This window comes from Vipera berus, assembly GCF_964194415.1.
Source record: "Vipera berus genome assembly, chromosome: 11".
NCBI classification, from domain to species: Eukaryota; Metazoa; Chordata; class Lepidosauria; order Squamata; family Viperidae; genus Vipera; species Vipera berus.
The window spans coordinates 12,089,012-12,104,482 of NC_138214.1; the positions used below are offsets into that span (position 1 = coordinate 12,089,012).

Sequence of the window (15,471 nt, forward strand, 5' to 3'; positions counted from 1 at the left end):
GATCTCGCCCAGCGGCTTCATATAGATGTTGAACAGGAGGGGCGAGAGAACTGACCCCTGAGGAACTCCACAAACGAGAGGCCTCGGGGCAGATCTCTGCCCTCCCGTCAACACCGACTGCGAGCGGCCCAGGAGATAGGAGGAGAACCACCGTAAAACGGTGCCTCCCACTCCCAACCCCCTGAGACGCCACAGTAGGATACCATGGTCGATGGTATCAAAAGCCGCTGAGAGATCTGTGACCAACTTCCCTCTTTTCTTCAAAATCCACAATCTAAACACGTTAGCTCGCCTTGCTGTGGAATATGTCTTAGGTAAGGGAGCCATTCCTGATTGGATTTAGTTAGAGTTCTATTGTGCATTGTAAAGTTATTTGCCCCCTGAGATCTAGCAGCCTATATCAAACTTCTTAGCTTTTTTAAAAAAAAAACCCTGCAAAAATCTGTCTTTTCCCACCTCTGCCTTTTGGCCTATGTTTCATGGCTGATGTAGTTAATTTTTAATTGATAGATTAAAGTTTTATTGTAATTTTGTTTCGGCTTTTGGCTCTGATGTTTATTTTCTTTGGAGGGTTTATTGGAAGTTGCTTGGAATCCACTCAGGCAATCGGGGATAAAGCGATGAAGTAAAGAAACAGACAAATAATTTCAGGAATTAACAGAACTCTCTGAAGTGTGCAACTGACATTTTATGAGATGGCCCAATGGTGTGAGATTTCAGACAGGTTTATAACATTATTCTTGGATCGGTACTCACAAGAGTAATAAAACAGATATCTCAGGGAATAATCCTTTGATGTTGAGGATGAGTCAGATAAGAAGAAGGAGAAGAACCCAAGAAGGAAAGAAAGAAGGAAAGAAGGAAAGAAGGAAAGAAAGAAAGAAAGAAAGAAAGAAAGAAAGAAAGAAAGAAAGAAAGAAAGAAAGAAAGAAAGAAAGAAAGAAAGAAAGAAAGAAAGAAAGAAAGAAAGAAAGAAAGAAAGAAAGAAAGAAAGAAAGAAAGAAAGAAAGAAAGAAAGAAAGAAAGAAAGTCCAAGCCACTTGCAAAACTTCTTGCTTTGTCTAATTCTTGGAGAGGACTTCGGCTCTACAGCTTGCTAAGAAGGGTCAGTGCCAAAATTGGGCTGCAGCCGGATCCCCTTCTCACTTTTTCCGTTGTCATGTTAGAACAGGGGAAAACAAGGCAGGCATTCTTTGAAAAAGAAAGAAAACCAAGGTGCCGTGATGCCTGATGTTTTGAAAAGAGAAAGGAGGGTGGGGGGGGGAAGATAAAATAGCAGTTTCCACGAATGAGAAGCTGCCCCACCCTTCAGCTGTGAAGGAAATGCTTCAAAACAATCAACTCAGGTTTCCTCTAAGATTATATATAGCACAATTTGAGCGGCATAACCTGTCTAGTTCGTTGTCTTGGATTTGTAGAGGCCTCATGATGGCCTGGCAATATAACAATAATCGAGCTGGAAGGGACCTCGGAGGTCTTCTAGTCCAACCCCCTGCTCAAACAGGAAACCCTCTACCAAGTTATTGTCCAGTCTCTTCTTAAAAACCTCTAGTGTTGGAGCGCTCACAGCTTCTGGAGGCAAGTCATTCCACTGATTAATTGTTCTCACTCTCAGGAAATCTCTCCTTAGTTCTAGGATGCGTCTCTCCTGGATGAGTTTCCATCCGTTGCTTCTTGTCCTGCCTTCAAAGCGCCTTGGAGAATAGAATTCTTCTTTGTGGCAGCCCCTCAAGTATTGGAAGATTGTTAATACTGCTATGCAAAGAGAAGGCTCATTTCAGATCAGAGCGTTTTTAATGAGTGGGCAAGACACTAGAAAGTCCAACAAGACCCAATTATACATTAGATTTTCTGTCTGAATCTACACATTATATCGCTTATTGATGAAATTAGGACTTAGGGACTTCTAAGCCAGGGGTCTTATAGAGAGACTCCCCTTTTATATCCCTTCACGCAGCTCCTCTTTGTTCTTTCGCCTTCTGAAGGAATTCTAGGAGAAGGGAGGAGAACGAAGAACGATGGATACAAGCATTTGATGCATCACTGTTGGATGCATCAGGATGGTTTTTGAATGCATTATAAATGCAAAACCACACATTTTACATCATTTCACATAATGATGTCGCGACACGCATGACATCGCTTACCTTCCCTGGAAATACCCATCAGGAAGGTTAGGATCTGATGCATCAGATTTCTTTTTTTATGTATTAAAGAATTTGAAGGGTTTCTGAGTTTTTGCCTGTAAATAATCACCATTTTCCGGCTGGATTCATGCAACAAACGAATCTATCTTTAACTTGAACCGTCTTTCGCTGAATCAATCCAGTTGCCAGGATGCACAAAACTCACGTGGAGTCATTAAGCAGCTAAGCATTTTTTTTTACTCCTGGACATTCTCTGTGAGATTTATATTTTGCTTTTTTTTTGGTTGTTCAGGAATTCAAAGCTGCACACGCAGAACTTCCTTCTCCTATTTTTGTCTACAACCTTGTGCGATAGTTTGGGCTGAGAGGGAGGGACTGGCACAAAAGTCACCCCGGAGTTTCCAGGGGGAGGCTAGATAGACCTTGGGTGTCCTCGTTCCTTGGTTCAGCTCTTTAACCACTACACCACACTACTACATGAATCGAGCCTCTCCCTTAAGACTCAGAAAAACCTTGTCTTCTTTCTTGCCAGACTTCCAAATGCAAACAACAACAGCCTTAATACAATTAGGCAGCCAACAAGTGAAGACAGGCATGTTATGTGAAGGCACTCAGGCACTCTGCACTTACCCGAAACATGTAGAAACATAAAAGGAGAAAGTATGGCTGAATGAAGCAATCCACTCTTACTACTTACTACATGGAATAAGCTATCTTTCTTGAAAGGACTTAGCCCCTCCCTTTCCAAGGGAATAAGGAGGGGCTTCTGTGGTTTTTCTTTTTAAACGGAGCTAACTGCATCTGCTGGTTGATTCTGTATGGAACTTTCTCTCTTGCTGGGACTAAGGAAATAGCAACTTGTTTTTGATGCCCAGCTAATTCTGCCGATTTCTTTCTTATCAGATTCCATTCTTTCTAGGGGTTTTTTTTCCCCTCCACCTTCCTGGAACTGAAGTCATTTTCCCCGCGATATCACTTTGTGTGTGCACGTGGAAGATCACCTGCGTAGCTTGGAGGGGTCAAGAAACTTCAAGGGACAACTGTCCAGAGACGTTGCAAGTAAGTCGTTTTGCGGGAACGAAAATTCCATGTGTCCAACTAACCCTAACCCCCACCCCAAAAAAAGAAGTCTTCAGGGCTTTTGAATGCCATAAAAGATAAGCTTTATTCAGTGGTGGGATTCAGCCGGTTTGCACCACTTGCTAATTTTTGGTTGCCCAAGCCCAGAATGGACTTCTGGAAGCGGCATCCACACAGAGAACTGGTTGTTCACATATTTGAATCCCACCACTGGCTTTATTGAATACTCCTTTTTTGGAGTGTGTGTGGGGAGAGAATGTGCTGGGTGGGTTATGTTTCCTCACTGACATTTTTCCTTGCAAAGTAGAATCGGTTCTATTTGGTCCATTCCTCTGCCCAGTGGTGGTTGAGATGACCATCAAGTGATGCAATGAATGAAGTAGACAAGCAGAGAAAATTGGGGATCTTAGCAGAGGCAAGGTGTTATGTTATCAGTTGAATTTCTCTGTTAGTGCTCTCATTGGTGCATTATCCTCCCTGCAAAAAAAGAGCAAGCATTTTTAAAATCGGGTACTGACATCTTATTATTAGGAAGAGAGGTGCTTGTTTGTATCTTTGACTCTTCATCTGGAGAATCTCCAGAACAATTTAAGCGCCTGGAGGCACTTTGGAGCACGTGAATGCCTGAAAACTGCTTTGCATAGGATGAGGATGCTTGCACAACCGTTTTTATGACTGCTATGCCACTATTCCTTTACTGCATGAGAAAGAGATATTCCTCTGTCTTCAAATACACAAGTTATGAATCAGTCATATCACCCCATTATCGGTGCCTTATGGCTTGATTCAACTCAATCTGATTAATATTATGAATCTCATACTTATCCTATTTGACATGACATTAATCTGTGGCCATGTTGAGTGGAAAGAGAAGGGATGCCAAAATGTTTGCTTAGCAAGCTGACTCAATGATAGTGCTTTCCCCCTTCGTATCTGAGGGGGCATGGATCTTGGAAGCTGAGCAACTCTCCCTTTGTATATCCCCATGGGTACACAAGACAAAAACTTGTTACCTGGTTGGTTAGTTTGTTTTTGCCTACCTTTAACTTACAGACTTACCTGTTTGCCTATATTAAACGCAGCTTGGGTCCTTTGACATTCTGCCCATGTGGATCCATTCGTTCTTTCTAGAAATATTTGTTGACTTACTGGGTGTGAAGAGGAAGGTCAAATAATTGAAGGTGTTAGAAGGTGCATTGTAAAATAAATATTTCTGGAACTCAGTCTGGAGTTCTAAAGCTATTCTCTAAGGCAGGGTTGTCCAACATTGGCAGCTTTAAGACTTGTGGATTTCAGCTCCCGGAATACTCCAACCAACTCCATTCTGGGAGCTGAAGTCCACAAGTCTTAAAGTTGCCAAGGCTGGACACCCTTGCTCTGAAAGCTGATAGGGAGGCAGAAAAGTAGGATGAGATTCTGAAACAACTGGACATCAAGGTGGGAATAGATGGTGCCTCAGTGGGTTTGCCGCTGAGAGACCTGTTAGGATTTTCATCTGATCATTAGAGGGGAAGCACAGAGGACTTGCTTTTTTGCACATAGACCTAATCTGGATCAATGGAGAAATAAGACCCCTTCAGCAATAAGTTATCCTTTTTTTTCTGGTATAACAGACAAACACAGCTGCACGCTCCTGTTTGAAAGCCACTACGGTCCAATGGAAACATGTTTGGTTTCAACCCAGAAGGTCTAAGTTTGATTAATTCCCAACCCAGCCTTGAAGATTATTGGACGGAGTCTTTACATTTAACTAATCTAGCAGGATGCAATAAAAATTTGAAATCAGATTTATTTGTATTGGTAAGAACCAAAATGGTAGACCCTACTTTCTGATAACATACTGGAGAGGAGAGACATTTGTCTTAGATTTTGACATGTAGTTTGGCTAAGTCTCAGACCAGACCAATTTGGTCCAATTCCAGGACTTCTCAAGACTACAAATTGCCCCAAACGGATTGGGTGATACCACGATACTTTGAAAGTGTTTTTTGATTTCCAAAAGCTTCAGAAAGCCATACGTTGTGCCAAAGTTAGAAATCATGTTATTTTCAGCTTTTTTTTTCCTTCTTTAGATGGAAAATTGAAAGGGAAAAATGGAAAAGACTGGTGCACATGTGTTCATCTTTTATTAGGCATTCTCACATTTTAATAGCAACTGAGTAAATTTTGCCTGCACAAATCCGTGCATAGGCTGATTTATGAAAGTGGGCCATCATTCAACATTTGCATTCCTCTAAATGATATGATGCAATTCTCCAGTCAAAACCTGCAGAGCAAACTACATTTCAGTAAAAATAACATCCTGAAATATTTTAGGGAAATTGTGGGTGTGGGTACTGTATATACATGGGTGTGTGTTTTCCACAAAAATACCTCTGCAGAGAGATGGTGAAGAAAGCTTTGTGCAAAAATAGAGAACTGAATGACAGTTCACACTGAAGAAGAAGAAAAAAGCAAAACTAGAGGTTTTATTAATTCTTTTATTTATGCATTAATAAGTTAAGGAATTTAATAAAATAATTCATTAATAAACCTTAATGAAACATCCTGTAAAAAGGTTAGATAGTTGCCCAAATAGATTTCTTAGCATTTCTTTGATGCAATCCAGCTCTAATCCAGCAATTGCTTAATCCAGCTATTGCAACATTTTGTGACTTTAAAAATCAATGTGATCTCTTCTGCATTCATCCCTGATCTTGCCTTGGGCAAGGCTTTCCAGTTGACATCACAGCTCCTGAGAATACATGAGGAAGTGAGAAAGCATTATACAGGAAAAGTCTAACGTTGAGCTTAGGGACCAGAGCATGTGTACCTGTTTTAGAATCATAGAATCAAAGGGCTGAAAGGTCTTCTAATCCAGGGCTCTTCAAACTTGGCCCTTTTATGACTTGTGAACTTCAACTCCCAGAATTCCTCAGCCAGCCACGCTGGCTGAGGAATTCTGGGAGTTAAAGTCCACAAGTCATAAAAGGGCCAAGTTTGAAGACCCCTGTTCCAGTCCAATCCTCTGCCCAAGATAGAGTCCTTATACCACTCTAGACAAATGGTTGTCCAATCTTGTCTTGCAAACCTCCAGGGATGGAGCACCCACAACTCTTCTTGCCTTACACGTAAAATCAAACAAATTATGAAAAGCAATTGGAGGATTTCCACAACTTAGTTTTCCCTACCTATAAGTGTCACCTGCTGGTGGGGAAAACAACCGTTGGTGATTCTCCTTAATGTTTGAAGAACAACAAGGAAATTAAGAGGGAGTGTCTATTTACTTGTCAATGTGCCTGACTAATGAGTCTTTGGCACAGAAGTTTATCATAACAAATTCCCAACCCAACCCAATTTAATTTTTTATAACTATTTACAGAACTCTTTTCTCTTCACTGTGTTTAGAATTGCATACTTCTTCTACCTGTATCTTTTCACCTTTAAATAACGGATGGGCTTACCTTGTTCACGGTTTGACTGTATATTATGTAAGTTGTATTGTTATCCTTTCATAGCTTTATTTAGTCTACAGTTGTGTCTCTCTTTTTTTTGTATGTTGTGATTGACTCTGTTTTTCCTTGAAGCCCGTCTTCAATCACCAGCTTCAATTATCATTTTTAACAATACTGATTCTTGATTTGTTCGTTAATTGTATGCATATCCAAGCATCAAAGTAGTATTTAAACTTTAAAAAAATACACAAAAGAGACAATGTCAAGCAAACAAACTAAAAATGCAAGCCAAAAAAAGAAAAATAAATAAAAATCTCATTTTCATATGTATCAATATCCATTGATTTACTAATGAATACACTATTATAAACCTGTTAGTACAAAATATTATTCTATAATATGACAAATATTAACTACAGTATCTTCGATCAGTTTGCTACCTTCCTTATTCTCAATCTGGCTGCCCGTTTTTTGTAAATCTACCAGTTTGCGCTGCCTTCATGTTCCAGTATGATTGCCTTTTCTTTTTACATAGTTTCACAATTGTCATTTGTAATCCTTGCTACAGTCCGCCACTGTTTTAACTTACTCTTAGCTTCTTTGTTCTCATATTAGTGTCTTATACTTTTAATATTTAACTGAAGAAGTGAGAAGAAAACAACTTTGAGAGGTCCAAGATCCTGTTTAAACTTGGTCATTTTCTTGCAGGTGTTTCATTACCCAAACTAGTTGACATCATCAGTCCTAGTCAATGTTACCTAGCTTGTTCTCTAGTTCTAAACATCTACAAGAAAACAACCAAGCTGAGGGAGCACCAAGGACCCCTCATGTCAACCCTGAGCTACAAAAAAAAATCTCCTTTCTTGAAAACAACTTTTTCCATTTGTTCCAGTGGACAAAGCCTTTTCATGCTAAGACACTGGGCCAGAAGCCATTCTGTCTGCTTCGTGTTTGGCTTGTCAGACGTGACTCTTAGCTGCAAATAGTTTATCTGTTCGGACTCTAGGAACATATTTCTTTTGTCCTGTATCGGCCAACTAAACGAGGAGCGGGAGAACACTTTTTCAAATGAATAAATGGAAGGGAATCTCTAGGTTGAGAGATCTAAAAAGACAGAGGACCGAAGGGGAAGGGGGAAAGAAGAGGAATGAAATTCCTATCATGAATAGGAATAACAGTGATGATGTAATCAAGAAAAGGAGAAGATGCGTAGAAGGAAAGCTATTCCTGTTGACGTCTGCTGCTCCATCTACCCGACAGATGACTTAATAGAGGAGAATATTTGTAGTTCAGGACTGAACGGTAAAGTCCTTGGTGCTCTCTGAACTGGGTTTTCTTGCAAACATTTCAGATGTCTTATATATAAGCAGCGAGCACATCCCACTTCCTTTGAGCACTGATTTTATTTTATTTTATTTTTTATTTATTTTAATTCCATTTATATCCCGCCCTTCTCCGAAAACTCAGGGCGGCTTACAAGCTTAGCAGTAGCCTTCATTCTATGTATATGCCTGCTTATTAGGGCTTCCCCCCCCCAAGCGGCATTATTACAAAGTCAGCTTAATTGCCCCCAACAATCTGGGTCCTCATGATGTCTGTAAGAAAACAACAAAGCTCAGAGAACACCAAGGATCCCACAGTTCTCGTCCTCCTCCTCCTCCTCCTCCTCCTGTCTACTAGAAAATAGCCAAGCTCAGACAGCACCCAAGACTCCATATTGACAGATGACTTGCCCAAAATTATAATCTTCAATTTAAAAAAACCTACCAGTTTACATTTTCCATATAGCAAGGTCAGAGTCAGCAGTAATCTTTTTTCATAGACAGAGGGCCTCTGAGTTAATGTCACAGTATAGATAACACCGAATTCGATGTTTGGTTTGGCTTTTTATAATCTCTTCTCATCTCCATTTTAGGACGTTTTCTTCAATGGTAAAACAGTTGCTTTTAGGGGGGATGTTTAAAAAGACAACCTGTGTCTTTCCAAAGTGGCAGGTCTCATCAATTACCTCTTTTGACCCCTGGGTTAAAACTGAGGACAACAGTTGGATGAACATCTGGATAACCACTAACTGCTCATCCCTGAGAAATTACAAACTAGTTCACGCTTCTGGCTAACCCATTTACTGGGCTCCAATAACGTGCTTAACCAGATCAGTTACAAACCTAATGATTTAGTTTGCTTAACAAGCCTGGCTTGATTTAACCTTAATCAGGTCAGTTTCCAATCCGATTGGCTTACTTTACTCAGCGTAGCCAGCTAGGCTGATTGTTCTATTGCTTGAGATGTGCTGTGAAACTAGAAATCTGATTAGCTTAATGATGCTATGTGGGCAACCAGAAAATAGGTCAGTTCAGTAACCAGTTTAAGCAGGTTGCCGGAACACACCCACTCTGTAAACTCTTATTTACATCACCCGAGGGGATATCCAGACCACAAACTATAAAATCTTCCAAAGTTGTGGGTGCACCTTCTAAAGAAATTGCAAAAGTTGTTACCACATTTTCCTTTTGAATGTGGCAGGAGAAAGCCAGCAAATATAGGACTCCTTGGTGGAGCAGTGGGCTGATGCCTCCTTAAGTAACACCAGCTGCCTGCAATTAGTGCAGGTTCGCATCCCACCAGGCTCAAGGTTGACTCAGCCTTCCATCCTTCCGAGGTAGGTAAAATGAGGACCCAGATTGTTGGGGGCAATTAAGCTGACTTTGTAATAATGCCGCTTGGGGGGGGGTGTGTGAAAGCCCTAATAAGCAGGCATATACATAGAATGAAGGCTACTGCTAAGCTTGTAAGCCGCCCTGAGTCTTCGGAGAAGGGCGGGATATAAATGGAATAAAAAAAATAAATCCTTTAAACTGCAGGTAGTCCTTACAACAGTTCACTTAATGACTGTTTGAAGTTACAACAGCACTGAAAAGACTGCCTTATTATGATCGTTTTTCACACTTATGACCATTGTAGCATCCCCATGGTCACGTGATCAAAATTCAGACAAACTGACTCATATTTGTAACCGTTGCAGTGTCCTGTGGCTTAGGCGATCCCCTTTTGCGACCTTCTGACAAGCAAAGCCAGATTCGCTTAGCAATCGTGTGACTAACCTAACACTTGCAGTGATTCACTGAACCACTGTAGCAAGCAAGGTCATAAAGCGAGGCAAAATTGACTGAAATGTCTCACTTAGCAACAGAAATTCTGGGCTTAATTGTGAATGTAAATCAAGGACTACCCGTATACCTAATTTCAATTAGATTTAGAAGTAAGATAATTTTGGCAGATTTTAGTTGCTACTTTCTAGAAAACGGCCTCTAGAACTCAAGAGCCGTGTGCCGCCTCTGTCCCAGTTGCACACCCTGGAAGTGACCCTTCACAGATTGAACCATGAGTGGCTTTAGTCTAAGGTTCTGCTAAAAAATATTTGCAGTTGCTCAACTGTGTTATTTCCCTGCAAATCTCCTCGACATTAGTCTCTGGATGCTTGCCAACTTTTTCCCCCCAAAAGTCTCTTAGTCATTTTTTCAAGTGGACTTTATCACTACTCATATCTGCAAATAGTAATTCTGAAAGGGTGGCATGGTTTCACCCCTTGCCAAAAATACACTGAATAATACACACACAAATACACATGAAACAGGCATTGATCATCTGTCAAATTAATCTTTACTATGGTCATAGGTCATCTTAATAAAATTGTTCATATATACAGGTTCTTATATGGTATATATCTGGACTATTTCTCAGCAATCTTTTAGAGTTAAGCTTTTCTAAAGCAGCATTGCTCAATAATGTAAAATACAATAAAAATGTGTTCAAGAGTTCACGTTGGATAATGAGTGTTTTTACAACTTCAAAACACTTGTAAATGTTAACACTTATAACTTATCAGTGTTAACACTTATAACTTTAACTCTGTAGTAGATAATTAACCAGCATCAAATCTGATTCTTTGTCATGGTGCTTCATGGTACTAAACTTAAGAGACTTTTCTTGTCTTTCCATCTAAAGGTTACTTTCTTTGATTTTGAAATCATGCTGTCAAAATTTAATTTTAACTATATGTCTGTATAAAAAAGTGGGGGAGAGAAGGAAAATAAAAGCATTCTACATCCCCTACTGAAGTTATTAAAAGTTAATTGTATTTGAGATAGTCAAATGTCTATGAAGATTCTCAGTCACCCAGGTTATCGTTGTCCCAAAGGTGCTTTTTCAAGAGGCAACTGGACTTTGTTTTTTCTTGAAGACATTTTGCTTCTCATCCAAGAAGCTTTTTCAGTTGAAGAAGCTTCTTAAATGAGAAGAGAAATGTCTTCAAAGAGAAGCAAGAAAGTCCAGTTGCCTCTTGAAAAAGCACCTTTGAGACATATGCAACAGTCAGAATTCTAAACAATTCAGAGAATATGTTTCAAATGGGCAATCTTATAAGTGTACAGGCAGTCTCCAGGTTAAGAATGTCTGACTTACAAATAACTCGTTCTTACAAACAGACCGCCATTCAAGCCTATTATATTTCACAACTGAGTTAAATACAATGGTTCATAATAAGGAATGTAAGCTCTACATTCTGACACTTATGAAAACATTGCGTGGCTTCAACAGTTCAGGGAGGACAACACCTGGGTGGGCGTGGCCAGCTCTACATCGTTCGCATCAAGGGTGCCTATGGGGGCCTGGGCAGGAGTGGGACAGATCTGAGGGTCTCTGGCAGAAGGAGGGTCTCTGGGCCAGGGCCAAGGCAGTGGGGGCCGTTCCCTCACTGTTTGCAGGATGGCTTCGCGGGCCGCATGAAACCACTTCACGGGCCAGATCCGGCCCCCGGGCCTTGTGTTTGACATGTCTGCAGTAGAGTATAGTGGAGTATAGTTACTTACTTTGCATCTGTCTGTTTTTATCTATCTATAAAATAGCTAATCACAGGTTATTCCCTTTTGTCTTTCTTCCCAGACAAATAAATGCATAGAGAGCACATTCTGGGGCATGTCCTCCTGATAGGATAGATCTACTTAGCTGCTAAACTTTGCTGATCTCTATGATGTATTTGCTGAAAATAATTTTTCTTTCTGTTCTTGTTTTAAAACTTGCTTCAAGATTAGATTCTGATGTGAGAAAAGACTTCCAAACTCCCACAGCAACTGCCCCATAAATCGTAACATGGTTAAAGCAAAATTATAATCAAGCAGGAGAATAATATTTCCAATATAAGATACTCCTGTCTATCTCTGTCGGATCCCTACCGTTTGGCCATGGGTATCATGCACTGGGCATGTTTTGAACAGATGTGGGGAAAACATGAATATCTTCATACAGTATTTATTCTCAGTTGATCAGCTACACAGATGTCACAATGTGTTTTGTTTGTTCGTTTTATTTTAGTGGTCACTTTAGTGCTCCAAAATTCATCTCTACTTTCCTTCACAGGGCAAAGAATCTTCCATTTTTACTGTGCAGGAGAGGGTATAAGATATGGCTGAAAAATTTAATCAACCAGATTTCTTTCTCTGCTATTTTAATTGTACACAGGTAGTCCTCACTTAACAACCTATTGTTCACTGACCATTCAAAGTTACAATGGGTCTGTATGTTCCGTCCCTCAAAGTTGTGGCCGTTGCAGCATCCCCATGGACATACGGTCATGTTTCAGGTGCTTGGCAACCAAATTCCAATTACGACGGACACAGCATCCCGCATTCATGTGATGACCATTCACATTCATTATCACATACCTTCAGTGCTCACAATGGGGAAGCCAGCAGGAAGTCACAAATGGCAATAACATAATTATAGGATGCTGTGGCTGTGCTGGATTCACCTAACAAAGGCAACTGGGATTACAGGAGCTGATGTCATAAATCATTCTGCCTTAGGCCTGTGTCTCTTAGCAACAGAATTACCAATCTCAATTACCATCGTTAAGTGAGGACTACCTGTATTTATTCTATTATAAAAGTATTTTTTTGTATCCATAGGAAGTGAACCCCATTGATTGCATTAATGTTGATTTCCAGTTAAATGCATGTAGGAATACAATACATCCTAAGCTTATTCTTTAATTTTAACGGAGTCTCTTCTAAGTAATAGAAAATTTGGAATCCAACATGAAATTCATTCTGGTCACATAGATATTTTCCCAGTCTACCCTTTCAAATTTTATTCTATGTTTATTTCTTTTTTTTTTCCAACGGTTTGGTTTCTAACTTTTTTTTTAAGATTGCCAAACTGTTTTCACATCAAGCACTGGTGGTTGTTTTTTTTTAACTTTACTCATTTCTGGATTTCTTATTCAAATAACTGCCGGAGTTGCTTACAACAGAGATCAAAATCAAGTTATCGGGAAATTAAACAGCAGATAGTAATGCACGTAGCCAACAGATGTACCGTTTAGATAAATTTCTGAGGAGCCAGGTAGATTTAAAAAACTAAGCAAATAAACCAAGCATGAAGCATTTCTGGATCCGTCTTAAACTTTCCATAAAACAATTGTGGTGTTTTTTTTAATGTAACTGGGAAGGCGACATTGGCGACATTGTTCCTGCAAGATGCTATTCCGGGTTTTCACTGTTGTTTCAGCTGGTCAGAAGGACATGTCCCAAACATCTTCCAGCAAAGCCCCTGCTGTGTTTCTAGGCTATAATCAGCAACATCCCAAGAAGCCAATTAGGAGCTGGAAAGCTCTTTTGAACCAATCAGATTAGTCTGTGATCTAATTGAAACCAGGAAATGAGACTGTGCAAAAACTCCACTGAAATCCAAGCTCATAATCCAAAACGTTGCTGCATTAAAATATATGTATGTGTGTATGTACAGATAATCCTTGAATTACAACCATTTGTTTAGTGACTGTTTGAAGTTAACGACAGCATTTTAAAAAAATGACTTATGACTGTTTTCACACACGTGACTGTTGCAGCATCCCCATGGTCACGTCATCAAAATTTGGCCACTTGGCAACTGGTGTGTATTTATGACGGCTGCAGTGGCTTTTCCAAACTTATGAGAGGCAAAGTCAATGTTGAAGTCTGATTCACTTAACAACCGTATTACTAACTTAACAAATGCAATGATTTGCTTAAGAACTGTAGCAAGAAAGGTCATAAAATGAGACAAAATTCCCTTGACTCTCTTGCTTAGTGGCATGGGCTCAATTGTGGTTTTGTAAGTTGAGGACTACAAGTATGTATGTATGCATGCGTGTATGTATGTATCTATGTAGATTCTGGATGAAGAAGTGGTTTGAGGAAGACCAAAGCTTAAATTTGATTTAATAGAATTTAAATTAAATTAAATTTAAAAATGTCATCAACTATCAGTTTAATGGAATGGTCTCCATCTGATTATTCTCCATGGATGTAGTAATACTGACCCTCTGTCACATTGCGAAGTACACTCTGCAAAACTGGGTGAGTCACTTTGCAACATGCAAAGTGGGGTCAGGCTCTTTAGCAGCAGCTTCCAAACAATTATAATTCTTTCCAAGCACAAAATCTTCTTTGACAAGATGTATTGTGATGAAGAGGATGGAGTTAAAAGAACTTCAGCTGTTGACAATTTCACAGTGGGAATCCATTTATTTCCCCAATAACCGTATTCCAAGAATATCAATAAAGGGCAATTTTACATGAGACTGTCTTCCTTTTGGAGATGTCCTTGGTGCAAAGGCCTATCCAGACTCAAACTGTCTAAAAGATCAAGGGCCGTGAAAAGGTAGCATGATAAAGAGCACACCCTTTATCTGGTCATACACTTCTCGGCCTCAGCTGGATAAATGTTGTTTCCTTTCAAAATCCCAATAATTGTTTTCCACTTGTTCCGATACCTGTAAATTAATAGCTACTGTTTTAACAATCCAGTAGTCTTTTTTGTCTGTGTTTTTGGTGATACATTTTTGACCTTAAGAGTGATGTGTTACTAAGGGAAAGCAATTAATGAATGGAAAAGCTTGCCTCCTTGAGCTTTGGATGCTCCATCACTGGAGATTTTCAAGAAAAGATTGGATATCCATTTGCCCAGGACCGCTGTCTTGGGCAAGGGCTAGAAGACCTCCAACATCCTATCCAGCCCTATGATTCTCTGAGTGTTGTAGTTAATCATACATCTCCTTTTCTATCTATCCATGATCAGAGTTTTACACACACACACACACATACACACACACAAAACACACACACACAATATAGATTTTTGAAATATAATTATTCGCCTCTTTTTTCATTGTGTTTTTTGTTCTTTCTTTCAAGGAACAACAAGACGACTTTAGATGCCTCCGTGATGACCGCACAATTACTCAAGTAGACTTCTTGGGTCAGTCTTTCAGAACGGAGCCTTCACCACCATCATCAAATTAATCCCAGCAAGTTCAGAGACCTTCTGAAGTTGAGCCGTTGGTATGAAAACTCTCACTGAAGAAGAATTCCTGATGCCTTGTTTTAAAGTATACCATGGCAACATATTGCTTAAATTAGAATCAGCAGGAAAATCAAATGCCGGCTAGTAATAACGAAAGAACTGCACTTGACAAGCAGAAGTAAACTATGCGATAATGTGTTCTTTAGAAAAGTCAGCTACCCTTGGGGAGGTTTCTTATAAAACTGCTTCGACCAGTCTGAAACTAAAGTCAGGCCAAATATGAAGTCAGATTCTTTTTTTTTTTTATAGCTGTACTATCAGCAGTGTTAAGTTCTCCAGAGTTTCGCCAGTTCTGTTGTAGGTTTTGTAGATGAACTCTAAAACCTTCAGCCTTGGATCCAGACAACACGCCGGTCAATGTTAAAAGGGAAGTTTATGATTCAGCATGGCTTAAATTGGAAGAAGCTTGC

General features: G+C 39.7%; 1 protein-coding gene across 2 annotated transcripts in view; it reads left to right on the forward strand.

Moving 5' to 3' along the window:
• Positions 1-15,471, forward strand: part of CYSLTR1 (cysteinyl leukotriene receptor 1) — an 86,039-nt gene that overhangs the window by 58,671 nt on the left and 11,897 nt on the right. The window contains exons 2-3 of one of the 2 annotated variants that reach the window (XM_081336843.1): positions 3,067-3,206; positions 14,893-15,039. The gene's annotated coding sequence lies outside the window, so the exon portion shown is untranslated. Of the gene's footprint in view, positions 1-2,981; positions 3,207-14,892; positions 15,040-15,471 lie in introns of those variants that run through there. The other variant, XM_081336844.1, reaches the window with a different exon arrangement.